Source organism: Tachysurus fulvidraco, chromosome 13, assembly GCF_022655615.1.
Source record: "Tachysurus fulvidraco isolate hzauxx_2018 chromosome 13, HZAU_PFXX_2.0, whole genome shotgun sequence".
In the NCBI taxonomy this organism is placed as follows: domain Eukaryota; kingdom Metazoa; phylum Chordata; class Actinopteri; order Siluriformes; family Bagridae; genus Tachysurus; species Tachysurus fulvidraco.
The window spans coordinates 1,659,172-1,684,455 of NC_062530.1; the positions used below are offsets into that span (position 1 = coordinate 1,659,172).

Here is a 25,284-nt window from a genome sequence, read left to right on the forward strand (position 1 = left end):
AGAAATTCTTTTGATACCCAACTAGGCATATAAAAATGTGTCTGTACAGCCATAAGCAAAGAACGTTTTATTTTCTTTATGGAGTCGAAAAACCTCGTTTGTCGGTGACAGATAGTGGCTGATCATCTAAAGCAGTGGTCCCCAACCCCCGGGCCGCGGACCGGTACCGGTCCGTCGACCAAATGGTACCGGGCCGCCCAAGGAACATTAAATTATTTCCATTTTATTTACTGTGGTGTATTTCTCTCGGGTTTGTGTGACTTTCCATGGACGAGAGGTTAACCGGGAGCTGAGAGACGTCACCTAAAGCCGCACCGATACCGCGCATGCGCAAAATATCGTGATATCGGGCCGGGTTTAGGTGACGTCTGGAGCTGAGCGGCTGCGAGCGGCAGTGGTGTTGTAGCTTTGGTGGAGAGAGAAGGTGTGTATCGCTCTTCTCTCTGTTCACCGGTACTTTGTCATGTTTAACAGTGCTTGGTGTACGTGTATATTGTGTTTGCTCAAATTTAACCCACAAATTAGCAAAAATGAGCACGAAACAGACGTCGTTAGGAAGTTAGAAACTCTGCCGGTGTTCTGGATTAAAGTCATGGCGGAATACCCTGAGATTGTCACCACAGCACTTACATCCCTATCGCCATTTCCGACATGCTATCTGTGTGAAGCGGGGATTTCTGCAGTGACGGCAACCGAAACAAAACAAGGGAATAAACTGGACATAAGCGACACACTTCGGGTGTCATTGTCTCCTATTACCCCAGATGGAACCGTCTCGTTGTAAAGAAACAAGCTCAGGGTTCTCATTGTAGTGAGTTAAAAAGGCATGTTTAAATACAATTAAATTAAAATTACTCATTTTAATTTAATTGTATAGCCGCCACCCCCACCCCCCACCCCCAGTGGGCCGCGGTAAAATGATCAAACATCGACCGGTCCGCGGCGACAAAAAAGTTGGGGACCAGTGATGTAAAGCAACAAAGTACCTACAGTAAGAGTTGTTCTTTCAAGTCACCTGTCATTGGTTGGAGACATTTTTGCCTGTTAAGCGTTTGCTGTCAGCAGCGAACTTGTGTTGATTTTTAATGTAGATGTTTTTTTTTCAATGGGTTTCATGGTGGCTTAGTGGTTAGCATGTATATGTGTATGTGTGGACTTTGCATGCTCTCCTCTTGCTTCGGGAGGATACTCAGGTGTTTTCCTCCAGTCTGTAGACATGTATTGTGGGCTGATCTGCTATCTCTAAATTGTCTTTAGTGTGTGAATGGGTGAGTGATGGTGTCTTGCGGTGAGTTGGCACCCCGAGGTGACCGCTGCCCTCTTCCCCTGGGATAGACCCTAGGTTTGTTGTGACCCTGTGTGGGATAAACACTCCAGAAGATTGATGTGATGATGTACACCGCATCGTGTCTCACGGTGTTGAATGTTGGTATTCGAGCCTTTTATTTCTCCAGCACTTTACCAGTAAGAGTAAAAACACAGAGCTTGGTGTCTCCCAGAAAAGGGGATTATAAACGTACTACATTGTTATGAAGGAGCTGAACTGCCAGAGTACTTTATACACACTAAACCTTACTCCAATTAAAAACACATCCAGATATATTTTAGATCCTTGAAACGATACACATTGGTGTGTAGGCTGAATTGGAACGAGGCCAGTGCAACGTTTCGGATTGCGGTTTCTTTGATTGAACGATAAAGGAGTGTGGATGAGGTTGAAGGGAACTAAATTGAATTTTGCCCCAGAGAGAGCTCTGCTTGAAGCTCTCTATATCGTCACCTCTATCTCAGGACCTGTTTTTAAAGCCTGTCACACCTTTTTTTTCTCTCCATCTGCCAGTTTTCTACTTTTTATAGAATGGAGAGAATGAGGGACATAATGTAGTCGACCTGGCGTCTTGGAGGAGGATATTACTGGATATTACTCCCCTGTCGATAGCGTGGCGTAGAGCATAGCATCAGACATGATTCACTCTAATCTTCTCCTCATTGTTTTTATTTTCTTTTTTTTACTACCGGCACAAGGAAAGCATGAAGGGCAACCGAAGTTGTATTTATAATCACTAATAAATCATAATCTCAAAATATAACGTGTACCTTCATTCATTCATTCATTCATTCCTCCTCCACAAGCACCAGTCATAAACACACCTCTCGCCATTGACTTCAGTAATAATGCAAAGCCAGACACCAAGCACTAACACACAGCATTGCATGAAAATTAGGCTTTCTACTGTAGTAGCAGCGGCATCGGTAGCAGTCATGATGGTAATAGTAGCAGTAGAAGGAGGATTAGGTGGAGGAAGAGATGGAGATATCATTATAAGAGAAGTAGCATTGTTCGTATTAAATACCAGTATGGTGAGAAGTAGAAACAGCGCTAGTAATATTAGCAGCATCGATAATAACTGTAGAAGTAATAATGGATATTGTTATATTATAGTAATATTTACTCTCATATTCTCTATTATAGGTGCAATTGTAGTAATAATCATAATATCTGTTAGCAGGAATAGTAACAGCAACAGTATTGGAACCAGAAAATGAAGGATGCTGTTAGTATTAGCAGTAGCAGTAGTTAGCATAGTAATAACAGTAATTGTAGCAGTAATAGGAAAAGTAACAATATGATTACTATTAGCGGTAGAAGTAGTAAGAGCGCTAGTAAAATTAGCAGTAACAATAGTATCCGTAGTGATAGTATAAAGGGTCTAGAATTTAAAACAGTAATAGTAACAATAATGTTAGTATTAGTAGCAGTAGTAGGAGAAACAATAGTAGTAATGACCGTACGGGTTATAGCAGTAATAACATTTGTTATAGTAATAGTAAAAGCAGAAGTATTAATAGCAGTAATAATAATAATAATAATAATAATAATAATAATGGGGGGGGCACGGTGGCTTAGTGGTTAGCACGTGTGCCTCACACCTTCAGGGTTGGGGGTTCGATTCCCGCCTCCGCCTTGTGTGTGTGGAGTTTGCATGTTCTCCCCGTGCCTCGGGGGTTAGAGATAGGCACAGGCCCCCCGTGAACCGAGAAGTTTCGGATAAGCGGTAGAAAATGAATGAATAATAATAATAATAATAATAATAATAATAATAATAATAATAATAATAATGAAGATGCTAATATGTAAACCAAATTTTTAGACTAAATTTTCATTTGCTCATAAATGTGAATTCAAGAGTGACTGAAATACTCCTTGGTTTAATTTTAAAGACTAAGTTTATAACAGACTCAGAAAGTGAACCTTCTCTTTGTCTTGGCTGCGTTTTCCTGCCGAATCTTTACGTTTACATTATGTATAGTGAGCACCGCTGTGTTATTACAGCTAATGTGCCTGTATAGTGATACACATGGTCTCAGAAGTGTGGCTCAGATACAGGTGCGGATCTCACGCCGAGTCACGTTCAGTATTCGTCCGTCGGGGGTCTGATATCGAACAGCTGTGTGAGGAACCGAGTTAAGGGAACGCAGGGAGATGTGTTAGGATCTATATCTGTCATGAAACATGTCTCCTTGACTGGGAGCTGAACTCCTCCTGTACTCTGATCATCACACTGAGACACACAAGGACAAATCACAGAAGGGGGGGAATTGAAGTCGGTGTGAAGCGAGTGTTTTAGTGATAAAGGAGACGCTGTCATTCATGCTGTGGATCTTTTAAGACATAATGGTGGGGTGTATGAGTGAATTCTGGTTCCAGCACAATAACAGTCCATGCACATATTCATCCACATGATAATCAAAGGAACGCATGCTAACTGTCTCTTTTACAGAATTCAAGGCATTACGGCTCTTTCATGAGTCACATTTCTAAGATGTAGTTTAAAAAAGTAAAAAGTTTCAAACGCACTGCACATGAATTGCGTATTTTTCCCCCCGTTGAATTTCATCTAATTGCATTCACAAACAGTCACAAGCAGAACGAACGAATGACATCCCACATTTTATCCTTATTACTTTTCATCTGTCTCCGAATTATCCGAAGTTCATGTCGATTCGCTCCCTGAATGCGCCTCAGGGACACTCGCTAATTATTACGATGAGATAATTTTCTTTATTTTATTATTTGATGTGTTCTGAGAACATTTCTAAATCCCAGGGGAAGAATAACAGGAAAATGAAAGAGGAGAATTTCGGTGGATTTACTGGGAGCAAGCAGAAAAAAAAAAAACCTGAAACCTCGATAGTAAAATTTTACATTTAAAATGCCACCGGGAGAATGAGATTAAAATACATTTGTTTGTAGGCAAGAAAAAAGTCTGATACGTCGTCATACTTTAATATTTACTGATAAAAAAGGACTGATTTTAAGAAATGGTATGAAGGAGAACAACCTGATATTTAGCCTTCTAATAAGGAAATATAATAGAAATAAGAGTGTCAAATATTATTATTATTATTATTATTATTATTATTATTATTATTATTATTATTATTATTATTATTATTATTATTATTGCTGTTGTTATTATTATTATTGCTGTTGTTATTATTATTAATAATAATATTATTGTTTTTATTGTTATCATTATTAATAACAACAACAACAATAATAACAACAACAACAACAACAACAACAACAACAATAATAATAATAATAATAATAATAATAATAACAACACTATTATTATTATTATTATTATTATTATTATTATTATTATTATTATTATTATAATATTATAAGTTGAATTCAAACAAATACTATCACGTTTTTGTTCTAGTTTTTTCATTTATTTTATTTGATTGTTTAATTAATTAATTGATTAATTCTTTCACTCTTTCTTCTTGTCTTCCATATTTTTGAGGAGTAAAATTCATCTCTATTCCTCAAAGATTCATTAATTAAATATAAAAAAATCCTAGCATTAGATGATCATACATACAGCATTAGTAGCATTATACTCTAGTCGTACCGTCTTACTGCGAGTCGACGGGAGAGGGCGACGCGACGCGAAGGAGAGGCTGACGCGAGGCTAGGGAACGCGAGGCGCGGACGCGAGGGGACGCGTACGCGAGGAGAGGCGACGCTGAGGCGAGGCGTACGCGAGGAGAGGTACGACGACGACGCGAGCGACGCTGAAGCGACGGCAGGGAGAACGGGCGACTCTAACGCGGAGGGCGACGCGACTCGACGCGAGGCGAGGCGTACGCGACCGCGGAGATGGCGACGCGAGGAGAGGCGGACGGCGAGGCGGACGCGACGCGAGGCGACGCGGGCGAGGCGACGCGACGCGACGCGAGGATAGGCGACGCGAGGCGACGCGACGCGACGCGAGGCGACGCGACGCGATGGACGCGCAAGCGACGCGACGCGCGGCGACGCTACTCTATCGACGCGACGCGATGGCGACGCCAAGCGACGGACGCGGGCGACGGTACTCTTTTCTACTCTATTCTACTCTACTCTACTCAACACTACTCTACTCTACTCAACACTACTCTACTCAACACTACTCTACTCTACTCAACACTACTCTACTCTACTCAACACTACTCTACTCTACTCAACACTACTCTACAGCTTTAGATCCATTAAGGGATGCTGGTGGTTTCCCTCGCCAGCGTTTCTCTCCCTCCTGTCGGAGCAGCAGTCAGTAATTTGCGAATGCGGTTAGCTATTAGCTCGTCTCAGTGTGGTGCTAATGAGAAGGCTGCTGTTGTGGCAGATTTAACAGCCGCCCGCACCGTGTCTCAGGCTGAAGCGACGCATGGCGCTCGTGTTCCTCTGATGACTCGTGAAACACTTCATGTCCTCTAACAGTACGAGAGGAAAGTATGACTTTCCTGCAACGTGGGTGACAATGAAACACCGCAGGCTCTGCTTTTGTTCAGATGAGTTTTCTTTCTCAGTGGATTCCTGGTAGCGGGTTGGATTGTCTTGAGCTGATGAGATCTGTCTGATCTGTTAACGGTTAAGGATGAATCAATGGCTTTTTTTATACTGGTCATTTAAATCAGGTAACTTGTATTAAAGCGAGATGCTGTAGTTCCTCCTGTTTGCTTGGATTTCCAACATCACACAGCAAATAATTCCAGATTGTTTGATAAGTTTCTAAACAGAAAATTATTCATTTGCTCCATCACCTCACTTTCCATCCATCCATGAACATGTACACCAACCTCCGCCCCTGGAAGCTGTACTGAGTGGTCACTTTATCCATGTAGGTAGCCAGCAACCTAACCAGGTCAAGTTATGACAAAACTCTAAACACACTTTATACTGTACACCAGTGCGACACCAGTTAACATTAGCAGGCTCAGAATACAGAAAGGAAAAGATCATATAGGACCATCAGAGGAACTCAGTGAAGAAGAAGTCAATCGCTCACTCCATCGATCACATGTGCCTCGTTTTTCCCTTTGTTTCTTTTCTGTGGTTAAAAATACTTCATGTCACATTTTCTACAGTATATGGGGTGTGGTACTGTAGCTCAGTGGTTATGGTGTTTGACTACAGATCGGAAGGTCTTTGGTTCGAATCCCAGGTCCACCAAGTTGCCACTGCAGGGCCCCTGAGCAAGGCCCTTAACCCTCAATTGCTCAGATGTATAATCTGAAATAAAAATGTAAGTCAATCTGGATAAGAATGTCTATAGATGAGTCAGGACACTGTCAGGTTTCTGTATGAAGAGTATCGTGGCTCACAGAATTCACACCTCCACACAACGACACAGAGATAAAAACAGATATTAAATATTTATTCAGAGATATTAATCAGAAACGAACCGATTTGCGGTGGATGCGTCATGACGTCGTAAAGATCTCTGCGTCGTGCGCTACGTCTCGCTAGCTTTGACACTTTTCTCCACGTGCGTCGTCAGCAGCCGCTTCTCGCATCTGTTCGAGCCTTTAAAGAAGCTCGGTGTCTGTGCAGAAAGAATTGATCTCATTTATTCCGTTTTATATCCTTTTATCCCTCGTCTTCCTCTCCGGAGCCTCCTCGATCTCCTCCGTCTGGAGTCTCCTCGATCCTTTCCAGCTTGAGTCTTTCATATTGTTATATCGAGTGCTTCATGAATTCCTTCTCTATGTGTAGCTTCAAGTGCTTCTCTTTCTTTATCCTCAGGCTCAGGCTTTTTCATACTGACTGATATCGAGAGACTGGAAAGGAAAAAAAAAACAAACAAAACAAAAAAACAACATGGCTGAACTAGTTTCTTTCTAAGAGGAAAAAAAATGGGAGCTATACTGGGATTTTATTTTTATTGAGTTAGGAATCAAAGCGGGTGAGGTGATGAAACCGAGATAGTGTTAAAGTTGATTTCTTTTTCTTTAAGTGCACGTTTTGCTTTAATATCAGCTCACTGTTATACGTTAATATTAACGTCATACTTTTGTGTCATTACAGTCACCGGGATCTCATGAGTTTGGGATTTGAGGAATTATTCCAAAATCGAACGGAAAATTTCAACATCTAAGCGGATTTTTAGCAAATTTGAGCTGAGACGTGTTGTATGAAACCGTCACGACGCACATTCATCCAAATCCCTCGTTAATTCGTGTGTGTGGAACATGAATACACCTCTCGTAGAGTCCTTACATAAGTGTCTTCACTGGGAGGAGTTTAAAAGAAGAATCCTGTTCTGGCAATTTCACCAATTTAAGCAAAAATTCCACAAAATCAATTTTTTTCTGCAAGAAATAACTGGGGGTTCGATTCCCACCTCCACCTTGTGTGTGTGTGTGGAGTTTGCATGTTCTCCCCGTGCCTCGGGGGTTTCCTCTGGGTACTCCGGTTTCCTCCCCCGGTCCAAAGACATGCATGGTAGGTTGATTGGCATCTCTGGAAAATTGTCCGTATTTTGTGTGATTGTCCGTATTTTCGTGTGTTGTGTGAGTGTGTGAGTAAATGAGAGTGTGTTTGTGCCCTGCGATGGGTTGGCACTCCGTCCAGGGTGTATCCTGCCTTGATGCCCGATGACGCCTGAGATAGGCACAGGCTCCCCGTGACCCGAGAAGTTCGGATAAGCGGTAGGAAATGAATGAATGAATGAATGAATGAATGAATGAATGAATGAATGAATGAATGAATGAAATAACTGTGAAATCCCAAAGGGACTGATTAAGAGATGACAGATCACTGTGTGTGTGTGTGTGTGTGTGTGTGTGTGTGTGTGTGTGTGTGTGTGTGTGTGTGTGTGTGTGTGTGTGTGTGTGTGTGTGTGTGTGTGTGTGTGTGTGTGTGTGTGTGTGTGTGTGTGTGTGTTTGTGTGTGTGTGTGTGTGTGTGTGTTAGCATCTGAACAAAATGGTAGTGCCAGAATTGATATCTCTGGTGTTTTTGTGGCCTCCTGCATGTTTTTCTGCACAACACTGGATATTCATTTTATTTTGGTCAACTTTAGCAGGTATTAATCAGGAGTCTGTCATCAAATAGTTTGGCATCAAATAGTTTGTCTCTTATTGAGAGAGGGGAAAGAATGATGGAAGCCCATAATGCTTCCACAGGGAAGAATTTGTGCTATTGCTGTAAAAAAGTGAAGCGGATTTCAAAGCATGCAAAAAAAAAGTGGGACAATAAAAAGTGCTGAGCCTTTTTGTTAGCACAGATTGCAGCTTTCCCAGCACTTCTTTCCGCTCCGCAGACGTCCTCTGGCTCCAGACTAATGCGTACGGATTTTTTTATTTAATTCAGGCGTACCATTGTTTAATTCGGTTCGGTTCGGACCCGCGTGTAGCGTGTTTAACAGTTGATATCGTCACAAAGGAGCTTTACAGTACTCTGGAGAACCGGCAGCGGAGGCAGATGGGAGCAATTAACTATCGAGATGAAAACCTCGGGAGACTCGAAACGGAGTTAAAACATCGTCATGGAATCTTCAAACCGTTACGATACGCGGTGCAGGTGTAGAAGAGAAAAGATGAACAGGAAATTCAACACAACAACACGACAAACTCTCTGGGAGAAATCTTCACTCCTACTGAGAAGATCCACTTCAGCGAGTTTTAAGACAGTATCATGTTTGATTTGAGAATCGTTGAGCTGTTCTTACTGAACAGACTGAAGGTGTTCTGGTCCACAACAAAACATCTAAATTACATTACCAACATGACTATAAATTGTTCTGATATTAATCAGGACAAAATGCAGATATATTTGCCCTCATTTCCGGGGTGATTGTAACGGAACACGTTTTGGTGTACGCGGTTTTCAGAACGCGAACAAAAAGAAGACGAAAAAAAAACTGGTTACGACGTTTATGCTACAAAAAACAACGTTTACTGTTTGCTGCGTTTTCGCTGGCGGCAGCAGGGCATTTAAGCCCCGACACTAGTAGTGTTGTGCAAGTGCTCTGAAAACCTTGCTGAGATCATGTACCATCTTTTAAGCAGCTTCTGGATCATTTCGGTATTTTTGACCCCATCATCCTGACAGATTCTCATCGCTGCTCTAATGATATCTGATGAAACTAAACTTTATTCCCTAAAACTTTGTTTCCATCGAAATCTGTTTCATTTCACCCAGAAAGCAGAGTGGATGCAGACGTGTACGCTCGGCTTCGGCTAAAGGTCTCGACCGGCTTTGTTGATCCTTCACTGCGTCTGTGTCGTTAGATGGGAGGCCATTTTCGGTGTCGTAATACAAGTCTCTTTTCATCTGTGAGGCGTACTGAAAGTCAGAGCAAACAAACCTGCGCTGTTCGTTCGAGCGAATCTCTTAACCAGAACGAGACACTTTGATCCTCTGTTTATCACGACCGCTGCATGATAGGCGAATCTTAATGGAAGCCTACTTTAGTCGACTCCTGAAGCGTAAAGAGCTCACTCACAAACACACACACACACACACACACACACACACACACACACACACACACACACACACACACACACACTCACGAACACACACACACTCACAAACACACACACACTCACAAACACACACACACACACACACACACACACACACACACACACACACACACACACACTCACGAACACACACACACTCACAAACACACACACACACACACACACACACACACACACACACAATCCCACACTTCTGAATAACCAGAGCTCTGATTAGAGAATATGAATGACAGCAACACTGCAACCTTTTATAATTAAAGTGAGCTCAGAGAGAGAGAGAGAGAGAGAGAGAGAGAGAGAGAGAGAGAGAGAGAGAGAGAGAAAAGCAGGATAGAAAGCGAAGTAAAAATTTTATGGTACACAAGGTCATGTTTTTGTGTAAACTTTATAACAATGTTATTCCACGTCTCACCCGGAGTTCTGGATGCTGATTGGCCGTTTCTATAGCGACAGCCCATTCACAGGGACTCGTGAATGTAAAAAAAAAAAAGGAAGGAGTCTCCAGTGTCACAGGTTAAGATGTAGTATCAAGTAGTATGTAGTGAGATGTAGTATGTAGTGAGATGTAGTATGTAGTAGAGATGTAGTATGTAGTGAGATGTAGTATGTAGTGAGATGTAGTATGTAGTGAGATGTAGTATGTAGTAGAGATGTAGTATGTAGTAGAGATGTAGTATGTAGTGAGATGTAGTATGTAGTAGAGATGTAGTATGTAGTAGAGATGTAGTATGTAGTAGAGATGTAGTATGTAGTAGAGATGTAGTATGTAGTAGAGATGTAGTATGTAGTGAGATGTAATATGTAATAGAGATGTAGTATGTAGTGAGATGTAGTATGTAGTAGAGATGTAGTATGTAGTGAGATGTAGTATGTAGTGAGATGTAGTATGTAGTAGAGATGTAGTATGTAGTGAGATGTAATATGTAATAGAGATGTAGTATGTAGTGAGATGTAGTATGTAGTGAGATGTAGTATGTAGTAGAGATGTAGTATGTAGTAGAGATGTAGTATGTAGTAGAGATGTAGTATGTAGTGAGATGTAGTATGTAGTAGAGATGTAGTATGTAGTGAGATGTAGTATGTAGTAGAGATGTAGTATGTAGTAGAGATGTAGTATGTAGTAGAGATGTAGTATGTAGTAGAGATGTAGTATGTAGTGAGATGTAGTATGTAGTGAGATGTAGTATGTAGTAGAGATGTAGTATGTAGTGAGATGTAGTATGTAGTGAGATGTAGTATGTAGTGAGATGTAGTATGTAGTAGAGATGTAGTATGTAGTAGAGATGTAGTATGTAGTGAGATGTAGTATGTAGTGAGATGTAGTATGTAGTAGAGAAGTATCTCAGTAACATTTCCTGGTCTTCAACACAGAGACTTTTATATCTGCTGTAATGTTCAATAACATCAAACCTCAGAGTTTTATATCTTATGTAAAAGCACACACAAAAAGTAAACTCTCAATCATTCTGTCTTTCTCCATTTCCTCTCCTCCCGTCTCCCCGTCTCCCCTCCCCTCTCCGCCCTTGTAAACACTATAAAGCCGGATCGTTTATGCCGCTTCGTGTTTAATTCATGAGCTCCTCTTCATAAATCTGTTTCCTGTAACAGTCCGTACCTGTTCTGTTCTCACCATGCAAATGAGCCCTCGACTACGAAGGGCTTCATCCCATATCATCCGCATCTCTTTCATGCGGGGTGTGTTTACTTTCTGCCACACTCGCTTGTCTTCTGCTTCCAGGTTTATCGCAGGTCCGTAATGCGCTGCGACGGCGAGCGAACCTGCGATAAACCTGGAAGCAGAAGACGAGAGAGTGTGGCAGAAAGTAAACACACCCCGAGGCTGACAGCCTCGATAGCACAGAAGACATTTTGGAGCCTGGTTTTGTTTTCGGAGCTTCACATCCATATAAATATTCTCACAAGCACAGAAACACGCCTCTCATTTCCATATTAGTGTGAAGAACAATTTCTCTTCCTCTGACCGCATCGTGTCCCGCTATAAGACGAGATACGTGGATATGATCTGAAGCCGCGTCATCAGTCAGCTCGCTGATTCCTTCCTCCGAGGCTCAAACCCATCTATTTTAGTTTTATCGTAATTATTTCTATGTTTTTTTTAAGGATTTACCCCGTTTTTAATTACGCATGTGATTACTGGGTAAACCTTTTGTCCTTTCTATAACATCTAAAAGAAATTCCACCCTAAAGAAAAGACAGAAATGCAGGAGGGATCTCTTTCCTATTAGAGCCACAAATCCACCATGTCGCTCTGTTATAGAGCATGAAAATTACATTTGCTCTGTTTGTCCAGCGGGTAATTAAATATTCTTTGTACCGATGCGGTGCGACTTTATAGACAGGAAATGAAAAACCTTTATGATGGGACTTATTTGTTTCTAATTTTATGTAAGAAATGAGTAAATAAATGTAATAATGTTTATTAAAAGTGATCAAAATAATTACAATTACATTTAGTAATGTTATGAGTGTTACGAATATTGAAACAAAAATATTAATACATTTTATTATTATTTTTATTTTAATTAAAAACATTCATGCATTCATTCATTCATCTTCTACCGCTTATCCGAACTACTCGGGTCACGGGGAGCCTGTGCCTATCTCAGGCGTCGTTGGGCATCGAGGCAGGATACACCCTGGACGGAGTGCCAACCCATCACAGGGCACACACACACTCTCATTCACTCACACACTCACACACTACGGACAATTTTCCAGAGATGCCAATCAACCTACCATGCATGTCTTTGGACCGGGGGAGGAAACCGGAGTACCCGGAGGAAACCCCCGAGGCACGGGGAGAACATGCAAACTCTACACACACAAGGCGGAGGCAGGTATATATATATATATATATATATATATATATATATATATATATATATATATATATATATATATATAAAACACAAAATGATACATAAACAGTAGAATTAATTACAACATTAAACAACCTGAAGAAGTTCCCTGCTGATATTTTGTAAGGTCTCTAATCAGCAGCAGATGTCTTGTGTCCAGACGTACAGGAGGCGTGATAATCTCTTCTTACAAACATTTTTAATCAGCTTGCAGTTACAAGAACAGAACGAGATGTCTGCTAGATTACAAGAAGTGTACTTGAATGACAAATGAGTTAAAGAGCATAAAAGTTGCAGCAGTAAACATGTATGAGCCGCTAATAAAGTATCAGCTAAAGCTAACACGCTCAGACAAAACGTGAATAAAATTCACACAGTGTTCAATAACCAATCACCAAACGTTCCCAAAGACCAAACAATGGTTCATATTGACCTCACAGCTTTCCAGCAACCAATCACTGATCAGCATTATTCTAAACAACCAATCACTGATCAGCATTATTCTTTACAACCAATCACTGATCAGCATTATTCTTTATAACAAATTACTGATCAGCATTATTCTTTACAACCAATCACTGATCAGCATTATTCTTTATAACAAATTACTGATCAGCATTATTCTAAACACCCAATCACTGATCAGCATTATTCTTTACAACCAATCACTGATCAGCATTATTCTAAACAACCAATCACTGATCAGCATTATTCTAAACAACCAATCACTGATCAGCATTATTCTTTATAACAAATTACTGATCAGCATTATTCTAAACAACCAATCACTGATCAGCATTATTCTTTACAACCAATTACTGATCAGCATTATTCTAAACAACCAATCACTGATCAGCATTATTCTAAACAACCAATCACTGATCAGCATTATTCTAAACAACCAATCAACGATCTCAGTTGTTTTCTAAGACAAATGAAGTATCCAAGATTTACATTTCCAAGATTTATCATCGATTTATGATTACGATTGTTTTCCAAATACTAGTGTTCAATAATTTGTCACCAACCAATCACCGATGACCATTTACTAATCTGTGACGTACTTAAGAACTGATCAGAGTTCTGCCTTGTCCACAAAGATCAGTCATTGATCTTTAATATCTTCAATATCTCGTCACTGACCAAGATTATTCCCCATCAACCAGTCGCTCATACAAATAATTTCCCAACAACCAATCACTGAGCTGCATTGTTCCTCAAGACCAATCATAGCTCACAAACTGTGGTTGTTGTGATGTCTAGAGTTTATAACACATTAGTGTTCATACGCTGCCTAATGAGTCTATAGGAGACTAATCACCAGAAACGTGAACAATAATCAGGAGGAGGAGGAGGACAGGAAGTAAAGGAGAGACCTCTGGGACAAACAGATGTTTTCATAGATCTAGTCTGCTTTACTTTCTGTGCCGCTGTTCAGAAGTGAAGTGTGTCGAACGTGAAGGGAATAAGAGTGGACATCGTGTCCTTCCAGCCAGAGCACTTCACTCTCCATGTCTCTCACTCAGGACTGAACAGAGACACATGAGGAGGACGTTCACTTCCGCACTGTTTACTGGTTAGACATGTGGCTTTTCCCTGTAAAGATGTTGCTAAGTAGCATCACACACACACACACACACACACACACACACACACACACACACACACACACACACACACACACACACACACACACACACACACAGATCAACTGTCGGTTTGGAGCCGACGCTGGATGTGACCTAATTGTAAGAGACATGGTGATGAGGTTTAGTTGATCATTTAGAGCAAATCAACTCCCACTCTGTGGTGTTTATAATGATTTATAATCCCACTCTGTTGTGTTTATAATGATTTATAATCCCACTCTGGGGTGTTTATAATGATTTATAACCCCACTCTCAGTGTTTATAATGATTTATAATCCCACTCTGGGGTGTTTATAATGATTTATAATCCAACTTTGTGGTGTTTATAATGATTTATAATCCAACTTTGTGGTGTTTATAATGATTTATAATCCCACTCTGTTGTGTTTATAATGATTTATAATCCAACTTTGTGGTGTTTATAATGATTTATAATCCAATTTTGTGGTGTTTATAATGATTTATAATCCCACTCTGTTGTGTTTATAATGATTTATAATCCCACTCTGTTGTGTTTATAATGATTTATAATCCCACTCTGTTGTGATTATAATGATTTATAATCCAACTTTGTGGTGTTTATAATGATTTATAATCCCACTCTGTTGTGTTTATAATGATTTATAATCCCACTCTGTTGTGTTTATAATGATTTATAATCCCACTCTGGGGTGTTTATAATGATTTATAACCCCACTCTCAGTGTTTATAATGATTTATAATCCCACTCTGGGGTGTTTATAATGATTTATAATCCAATTTTGTGGTGTTTATAATGATTTATAATCCCACTCTGGGGTGTTTATAATGATTTATAACCCCACTCTCAGTGTTTAGAATGATTTATAATCCCACTCTGGGGTGTTTATAATGATTTATAATCCAACTTTGTGGTGTTTATAATGATTTATAATCCCACTCTGTTGTGTTTATAATGATTTATAATCCCACTCTCAGTGTTTATAATGATTTATAATCCAACATTGTGGTGTTTATAATGATTTATAATCCCACTCTGTTGTGTTTATAATGATTTATAATCCCACTCTCAGTGTTTATAATGATTTATAATCCCACTCTCAGTGTTTATAATGATTTATAATCCAACTTTGTGGTGTTTATAATCCCACTCTGTTGTGTTTATAATGATTTATAATCCAACTTTCAGTGTTTATAATGATTTATAATCCCACTCTCAGTGTTTATAATGATTTATAATCCAACTTTGTGGTGTTTATAATGATTTATAATCCCACTCTCTTGTGTTTATAATGATTTATAATCCAACTCTCAGTGTTTATAATGATTTATAATCCCACACTGGTGTTAATAATGATTTATAATCCCACATGAAGATGTGACCTAATTGTAAGTGATGTGGTGTTGGGGAGGACAGAGGACAGTCATAATGAGGTTTTGTCAATCGTTTATACCAAATAGATGTCCAAGTTGTAGGTAAATGATGGATGACGACTCACGAGCTAGCTTCAGATACGTTCGTGTTAAAATGTTGCTCAAATTTGACTCTGTTCAGAGGCAAGTCATGGCCTGATTGTTAGAGAGTCTGACTCGTAATCCTAAGGTTGTGGGTTCGACTCTCGGGCTGGCCACGACTGAGGTGCCCTTGCCCAACTGCTCCCCGGGCGCCGCAGCATAAATGGACTTTGCATGGGTTAAACGCAGAGAACAAATTCTGAGTCTGGGTCACCGTACTTAGCCGTATGTCATGTCATGTCACGTCATGTCACGTTATGTCACGTCAGTAGACAAATGAGGAAACTGCTGGTTTACTTGATATTCTATAAATCAATTCAAGCTCATTTGGTAGAAATCTACCAAAACTCAGCAGTGTAGTGAATCGGTGTAGAAATCATCGGTGTGTTAACATCGGTAGAGAAATAAACACTGACTCATCCTCTCACGTCTGTTCTGTCTTAGCTAGTGAGATTTGCAGTGAGAGCGTTTTGCAGACCTGCTGTTTTCATCACTATTTAAAAAAAAAAGGTGTCTGTTTGCTGGCAGTCAAAGCAGAGAAATTTAGGTCAAAACCAGTTTTCTAGACTCTCACACACACACACACACACACACACACACACACACACACACACACACACACACACACACACACACACACACACACACACACACACAGCATATTATAAAGCATTTCTGAGCGACTGAATAAATTTTGCTGGTGTTGATGAAATGATAATGATGTTAAAGTCTCTGTGTCTGATTTAAAATCTGGGTCTGTTTGTCCACATGTATAATGGATGTAAAAGAAAGGGATGAGTGTCTGTGGAGCGATAGAGCGATAGAGCGATAGCAAAAACCACCGGAAACACTGACCTGTTTAAAAGTGCAACAGGGAAGAAGAAATATAAATAGATATAGACAGCACAAATTAGGCCAGCGAAGGCATTTATCACGTCTTGCCCCACACCGTCTCTCCTCCTCTGTGCTCTTAAGCTCTCTTTATTGTCAGTTGTACAGTTGTGATGAATGAGTGCACTGGTCCTTGTAAGCTGACTCACTGGCTTTGTGCTTGTAGTCACTGAATCAATTTGAAACCCAACCAGAGAGAGAGAGATAGAGAGAGAGAGCTAGTGTGTGTGTGTGTGTGTGTGTGTGTGTGTGTGTGTGTGTGTGTGTGTGTGTGAGAGAGAGAGAGAGAGAGAGAGAGAGAGAGAGAGAGAGAGATAGAAAGCGAGATAAAGCGAGAGAGAGGGGGGACAGAGAGAGAGAGATAGAAAGAGAGATAAAGAGAGAGCGAGAGAGGGGGTAGAGAGAGGTGGGGATAGAGAGAGAGAGGGAGAGAGAGAGGGCAAGAGATAGAAAGAGAGATAAAGAGAGAGGGGGGACATAGAGAGATAGAGAGAGAGATAGATAGTGAGAGAGAGATAAAGAGAGAGAGAGGGGGATAGAGAGAGGGGGGGTAGAGAGGGAGAGAGAAAGAGAGATAAAGAGAGAGAGGGGGTAGGGAGAGAGAGAAGGGGGGGATAGAGATGATAGAGAGAGAAGGAGAGATAGAGAGAAGAGAGATGAGAGCGGAGAGAGAGAGAGAGAGAGTTAGTGAGAGAGAGATAAAGAGAGAGAGGGGGGATAGAGAGAGAGGGGGTAGAGAGAGAGAGGGAGAGAGAGGGCAAGAGATAGAAAGAGAGATAAAGAGAGAGGGGGGACATAGAGAGATAGAGAGAGAGATAGATAGTGAGAGAGAGATAAAGAGAGAGGGGGGATAGAGAGAGGGGGGGTAGAGAGGGAGAGAGAAAGAGAGATAAAGAGAGAGAGGGGGTAGGGAGAGAGAGAAGGGGGGGATAGAGAGAGAGAGAGAGAGAGAGATAGTGAGAGAGATAAAGAGAGAGAGGGGGGATAGAGAGAGAGGGGGTAGAGAGGGAGAGAGAAAGAGAGGGAGAGAGAAAGACAGATAAAGAGAGAGAAGGGGTAGGGAGAGAGAGAGAGAGAGGGGGGGTAGAGAGAGAGAGAGAGAGAGAGAGAGAGAGAGACAGAGAGATAGAGAGAGGGGGATAGAGAGAGAGGGGGGTAGAGAGGGAGGGGGGTAGAGAGGGAGAGAGAAAGAGAGGGAGAGAGAAAGACAGATAAAGAGAGAGGAGGTAGAGAGAGAGAGAGAGAGAGAGAGAGAGAGAGAGAGAGAGAGAGAGAGGCGTACAACTGTAACTTATCACTTCAGAAAGCAGCCATATTTCATTCTGTCGAAGCTGAAGTTTCCTCTCTGAACCCGACGTAGACTTACTACAGATTTACACACTGACACTTTCTGCTGTAATTAAGGTATAAAACTCTCTCGAGACTCCATACAATTTACACTTACGTCCTGGAAGCAGATTAGTTTCCTATAACAGCAAGCGCCCGTGTTTTATTCCTTTTACGTCACACCGAAGACTACGATGGTTTCTTTACTGAACGTCCACAACCAAGCCACTTGTCCTCCCTCACGTTATAGCAGCCAGGGAAAATGTCATAAAGGAAGCTTAAAGTGTTAAAAGTGCTGTTTGTTTAAACTGGAGACTCCTTACAGTACATCCGGGTTCAATAAACATCCTTTCACAGGAAACCTCAGCTTTCATTTAAAGGTCTACCAGATATTACGCTTTTATTACTATTACTATTAAGCGAAGACATTTTTATCCACCACTGAAGAGACTCTGCTCCAGTTTGGATATAACCTCAAATTCTCTCTGAAAACAAAAGAGACTGAAGATCTAGAGCTCTTATGGGAAAGTCTCTGTTTCGACTCGTTATTGCTGGGAGCATTTTAGCATGAGTCGTTTTTCACACCCAGACTATCGGCCTCGTTCTCCCGGTGCGGTTTGTTTTCGAGAGCCGGCGGTGAATCTCTTTGCCACTTGGAAGAAACAATGAGCCCCAGAGGGAAATTTTATCACCCGGATTTACTGCCGTTTTAAAGCATTGGAAACTTAATGGTGATTCTCACTCATGTTGGTTCGGTTTTATTTTAGGTATCGATTTGATCTCAGACAGATGGAGAAGAAGGCAGTGTTACAGTAGATGGCGTCTTCGTTCTCTTGGGAAAATACAGTATGTTCACGGGTAGGAGTAAGTGTTTAATCTCTAGTCAACCTAAAATTATACTGATTTAAAAGTTGCTCAAAAGCTCTTAGTTACAGTACACAACCACACCGGACTGTATACAGTTGTAGCAAGGAAATGATTAATAATCCTCTCTGGTGTTTATAGTGATTTATAATCCACTCTTTGGTGTTTATAATGATTTATAATCCTCTCTCTGGTGTTTATAATGATTTATAATCCACTCTCTGGTGTTTATAATGATTTATAATCCTCTCTCTGGTGTTTATAATGATTTATAATCCACTCTCTGGTGTTTATAATGATTTATAATCCACTCTTTGGTGTTTATAATGATTTATAATCCTCTCTCTGGTGTTTATAATGATTTATAATCCACTCTCTGGTGTTTATAATGATTTATAATCTTCTCTCTGGTGTTTATAGTGATTTATAATCCCACTCTCTGGTGTTTATAATGATTTATAATCCCACTCTCTGGTGTTTATAATGATTTATAATCCCACTCTCTGGTGTTTATAATGATTTATAATCCCACTCTCTGGTGTTTATAATGATTTATAATCCCACTCTATTTTGTTTATAATGATTTATAATCCCACCCTCAGTGTTTACAGTGATTTATAATCCCACTCTCTTGTGTTTATAATGATTTATAATCCCACCCTCAGTGTTTACAGTGATTTATAATCCCACTCTCTTGTGTTTATAATGATTTATAATCCCACCCTCAGTGTTTATAGTGATTTATAATAACACTCTCTTGTGTTTATAATGATTTATAATCCCACACTCTTGTGTTTATAATGATTTATAATCCACTCTTTGGTGTTTATAATGATTTATAATCCTCTCTCTGGTGTTTATAATGATTTATAATCCCACCCTCAGTGTTTACAGTGATTTATAATCCCACTCTCTTGTGTTTATAATGATTTATAATCCCACCCTCAGTGTTTACAGTGATTTATAATCCCACTCTCTTGTGTTTATAATGATTTATAATCCCACCCTCAGTGTTTATAGTGATTTATAATAACACTCTCTTGTGTTTATAATGATTTATAACCCCACTCTCTGGAGTTTATAATTATTTATAATCCTCTCTCTGGTGTTTATAATGATTTATAATCCTCTCTCTGGTGTTTATAATGATTTATAATCCCACTCTCTGGTGTTTATAATAATGTATAACCCCACCCTCTGGTGTTTATAATAATGTATAACCCCACCCTCAGTGTTTATAATAATTTATAATCCCACCCTCAGTGTTTATAATAATGTATAACCCCACCCTCAGTGTTTATAATAATTTATAATCCCACCCTCAGTGTTTATATTAATTTATAACCCCACCCTCAGTGTTTATAATAATGTATAACCCCACCCTCTGGTGTTTATAATAATGTATAACCCCACCCTCAGTGTTTATAATAATTTATAATCCCACCCTCAGTGTTTATAATAATGTATAACCCCACCCTCAGTGTTTATAATAATTTATAATCCCACCCTCAGTGTTTATATTAATTTATAACCCCACCCTCAGTGTTTATAATAATTTATAACCCCACCCTCAGTGTTTATAATAATTTATAACCCCACCCTCAGTGTTTATAATGATTTATAATCCCACTCTCAGTGTTTATAATGATTTATAATCCCACTCTCTGGTGTTTATAATGATTTATAATCCCACTCTCTGGTGTTTATAATGATTTATAATCCCACTCTCAGTGTTTATAATGATTTATAATCCCACTCTCTGGTGTTTATAATGATTTATAATCCCACTCTCAGTGTTTATAATGATTTATAATCCCACTCTCTGGTGTTTATAATGATTTATAATCCCACTCTCTGGTGTTTATAATGATTTATAATCCTACTCTCAGTGTTTATAATGATTTATAATCCTACTCTCAGTGTTTATAATGATTTACTGTATAATCCCACTCTCTGGTGTTTATAATGATTTATAATCAGACTCTCAGTCTTTGTAATGATTTATAATCCCTCTCTCAGTATTTATAAAGATTTCTAATCACATTTCTGCCTCCACATATAATCTCAGGGAGTTTTTCCTTTTTTTATATTTCCGTAAAGTTGCTTTGAGACAATGTCTGTTAAAACCTGTAAAACTGTGCAAATAAAAACGACATATTTTACTCATGATTAATTAGTACGGTCTGAAAACAGTGCTGTGGGGTTTTATGTAGGACCTATAAAAACAAACCCTGGGCTTCTTTCTCGTCATAAAGGAATATTGAACGTTCAAACGAAACTCAATCACTGTAATAATGATCAGAGTTCTAATAATGTCAGAATTATAAGATCAGCAAAGATGTGTTTTTTTTAATAGCTGGAATTTAAATACAGCTTTCTTTTTATCATCGATAAATGTACTAATTAATAAAATATTAAGTATCTCTGTATGTAAACTAATCGGTCATTTTAAGCAAATTTAGGATTCTTATAAGTTTTATATACTGTATTTTTTTGTCAAACTGATCTTAAATGGAAAAAAAAACATCGTTGTCGAATCCACTACGAGGTAAACGAAGTGTTCACGTTAACACACCCGTGTCCTCGAACTTAAGTCCGCGGCATCGTTTCAGTAAACGAACGCATTATTTATTACAGTCTGCTTTATATGGAACCAGTTTGTGCCCCAGTGCAAAGAGATTAAACTCTAAATATTAATGAGGTGAATTAATAATGAGGTATTTGCATGGTAATTAGAGGTAATGATCTTTTGAGTGTGGTGATTAATTTCAGAGGGCTCGTGTGTAAATCAGCAGCGTCTCAGAGGGGATTCAGCTGCAGCTGTTGTTGCTCGGTGAAGGTTGATATTTACCTTCTCATAAAGTGTCTTTCATGTGAGCTTCTTGTCTCAGGATCTCTGTCTGACATACAGAGATCGGTCATGACGTTAAAACTATTATCCTATGTCGTGTAGGTCCTCCAGATTGAGATCTCAGAGGTTTAGTGGCCAACAGCTTCAAGTTTTTTTTTTTGTTTTTTTTTTTCAGGAATGATTTGAATAGCAGGGGGGTCGCGGTGGCTTAGTGGTTAGCACGTTCACCTCACACCTCCAGGGTTGCGGGTTCGATTCCCGAATCCGCCTTGTGTGTGTGGAGTTTGCATGTTCTCCCCCGTAGCCTCGGGGGTTTCCTCCGGGTACTCCGGTTTCCTCCCCCGGTCCAAAGACATGCATGGTAGGTTGATTGGCATCTCTGGAAAATTGTCCGTAGTGTGTGAGTGTGTGTGTGTGTGTGTGTGTGTGTGTGTGTGAATGAGAGTGTGTGTGTGTGTGCCCTGTGATGGGTTGGCACTCCGTCCAGGGTGTATCCTGCCTCGATGCCCGATGACGCCTGAGATAGGCACAGGCTCCCCGTGACCCGAGAAGTTCGGATAGGCGGTAGTGAATGAGTGAATGAATGAATTAATGAATGTTTATCGGTCACCTGGTCGAGTTTTAGGATCCTGTAAGACACAACAAAAAACCTGCAAGCTTCTATCATCATTCCTTTCACAGTCCTTCCTTCTCTCCCTCTTTACTTTTTTCTTTCTTTCATTTTCCAGTGTCCATACGTCTGTCCTTTCTTCCTCCCTCCCTTCCTTCCTTCCTGCTTTTAGTGTCCGTCTGTCCGTCTCTCCTTCCTTCCTTCATTCCTCCCTCATTCCCTGCATTTAGTTTCAATCCTTCCTTCCTTACTGCTTCTAGTGTCTGTCCTTCTTTCCTCACACTTGCTTAAATATCGGTACAATTCCTCTTCTGAAACTTACCTGCTCTTTAACCGAGAACCGAGGACAAAGACATAGAAAGAAATGTGTTGCGTTTTTATTCCGTGTTTGTCTTAAACATAAAAATGTCTTATTCTTCCTCCCACTTATTTCTCATCCCAGTGCCTCTCATCATACCTGTCACTCCTTTTCTCTATCTTCCTGATTGGTTTTTCAGCACACGCGGTGACTCCAACATTCGCGTTACATGTTCTGTGCCTATCAGCGATGTTTAGAATAGTCCGACATGCTGGGTTCATAACCTTAGCATGATTAGATTGCTATCTGCCCACATGCTGCCTGCTTCAGTGCTTATTACCACCCTAAAGCTGCTGCGATGCTTCCTCTGCTATTAGTGTGCAAGCTTTATGCTGTGCCACTGCTGTCCATCAAATCCTATGTGAATACCATTTCTGCACATTTCTCTAGACATCCTCTCGTCTCATGGACGTCGGTGACTGTTTGCTAATGCAGAAGTGCCCCGTTACTCACAGGAAGGTTCTAGCAAGCAGAATGTTGCTACAGAATAGTGTACATCTTCAGAAAATACGGGCAATTGTATTTATTTATTTATTTATTTATTTATTTATAGTACCGATAAACATGAGCTGTTTAATTACTCCATCATCAGGAAGTTATTGCTAAAGGTAGAGGGTCTGGTTGCCTAGTGGTTAAGGTGTCGGACTACTGCATGGAAGGTTGTGAGTTTTAATCCCACGTCCACCAAGCTGCCACTGTTGGGCCCCTGAGCAAGGTCCTTAACCCTCAATTGTACAAAATGTTATAAAATCTTAGGTGTTCTAAATAAAAGCATCTGCTAAATGCTGTAATCCAACAACTGGATTGATCTGTGTCATGCTTTAATACAGGGATCTCAATCCAGCCTTATAAAAGGTCTAATCCAGTTTAATCCAGCCCATCAAACGATTTTGCCGTTCTTGATGTAAAGTTAAATTTTTGTTGTTAGGAGAAAAAAAGTTTGTAATTCCACTAGGTGGCAAAACAGAGTGATGTTCATTCATTCATTCATTCATTCATTCATTTTCTACCGCTTATCCAAATTTCTCGGGTCACGGGGAGCCTGTGCCTATCTCAGACGTCATCGGGCATCGAGGCAGGATACACCCTGGACGGAGTGCCAACCCATCACAGGGCACACACACACTCTCATTCACTCACACACTCACACACTACGGACAATTTTCCAGAGATGCCAATCAACCTACCATGCATGTCTTTGGACCGGGGGAGGAAACCGGAGTACCCGGAGGAAACCCCCGAGGCACGGGGAGAACATGCAAACTCCACACACACAAGGCGGAGGGGGGAATCGAAACCCCGAACCTGGAGGTGTGAGGCGAACGTGCTAACCGCTAAGCCATCGTGCTCCCCACAGAGCGATTTACTTCCTAATAATGGACTGCGTCATGGGATATTAGTGCTAGACAAAATACAAGAATTAAAATGTCTCCTTATATCAATTTCTTTGATGAATAAATTCTCGAATGAGATCCGAGTCATCATTTAAGCTTGATGTAAACTACTGACAGTTCTTTATTGTATCAGCGTGTGCTTGTTAGTGGTCTCAGGCTGCCCGTGCTGTGACAGCTACTGTATGCGTGGCTGAAGTAATTGAAACGGTGTCGGAGACGTCGTCGTAAATGAAGCGTCGGTTTGAGTGTGTATCGAGCGTAAAAGACAGAGAGTGTCAAATCTGTCGACTTGCTCATCATCCCACTCCATCAGATCTGCAGTTACAAGACGGAGGCTGTGAGATTTTGGCGTAGTAACACTCAAACCTGCTGGGAATACAATTTGTTCTCATTATGTATTTTCTTGGAAACAGAGCTGACGCTGTGTGTCTGTTGATGCAGAACACGCCTGTGTGTCCGTTCGCTCGCCGTCTTCGCCGGTCGAATTTGATAGACAACATGTTTAATTGTTTGTTTGCGGATGACAAGGTAAAAAAAAAACTACGTTTCAAAGCACTGACATTGTTCGTGTTTAAAACCTCCTTACAGAAAACGTACGTACCAAGTCCACGTAAATGAGCTGTTGCTATAGAAACCAGTAAGCATTAGAACGAGCTGCGGTTATACAAAATCAATCAACACTTTCTGACCAATCAGAGTTTAGTATTCAGACGTAGTCATACTGTACTGTGTTTTTTTTTTTCCTTTTAAAACTATTTCCATGTGCACACAAAGTTTTTTTGCTTATATATTTTCTCCTTCTGTTCTCTATACACACCGGATCCCTCCCTCACCTCATCTACAGCCATCTGTTTGCTGGTCTGTCAGGCTAAACTCCTTCGCTTTATCCATCTGCGCTCTGCATTAACGCTCTCTTCCACTTTAGCCTTGTTCTTTTTAACGAGACACAGAGTCCAGCTACACTGCACTCATCAGCTGCTCTCGCACTTAACTCAAGCTGTCTGTGTTTATCGAGAACGAATTGTTAGACGTTTATCACACATTTAACGTGCATTACTGTGTCACTAAACTCGTGTGTTCAGGACAGGTCAACACGTGCCTTAGATAGATGATGAAAGCTAAAAAATAGTTTTTAACAGTTTTATAG

General features: G+C 40.3%; 1 protein-coding gene across 2 annotated transcripts in view; it reads left to right on the top strand.

Annotated features, from left to right (window-relative positions):
• spon1a (spondin 1a) overlaps positions 1 to 25,284 on the top strand; it is a 97,679-nt gene that overhangs the window by 30,683 nt on the left and 41,712 nt on the right. The gene's annotated exons all lie outside the window — the stretch shown is intronic.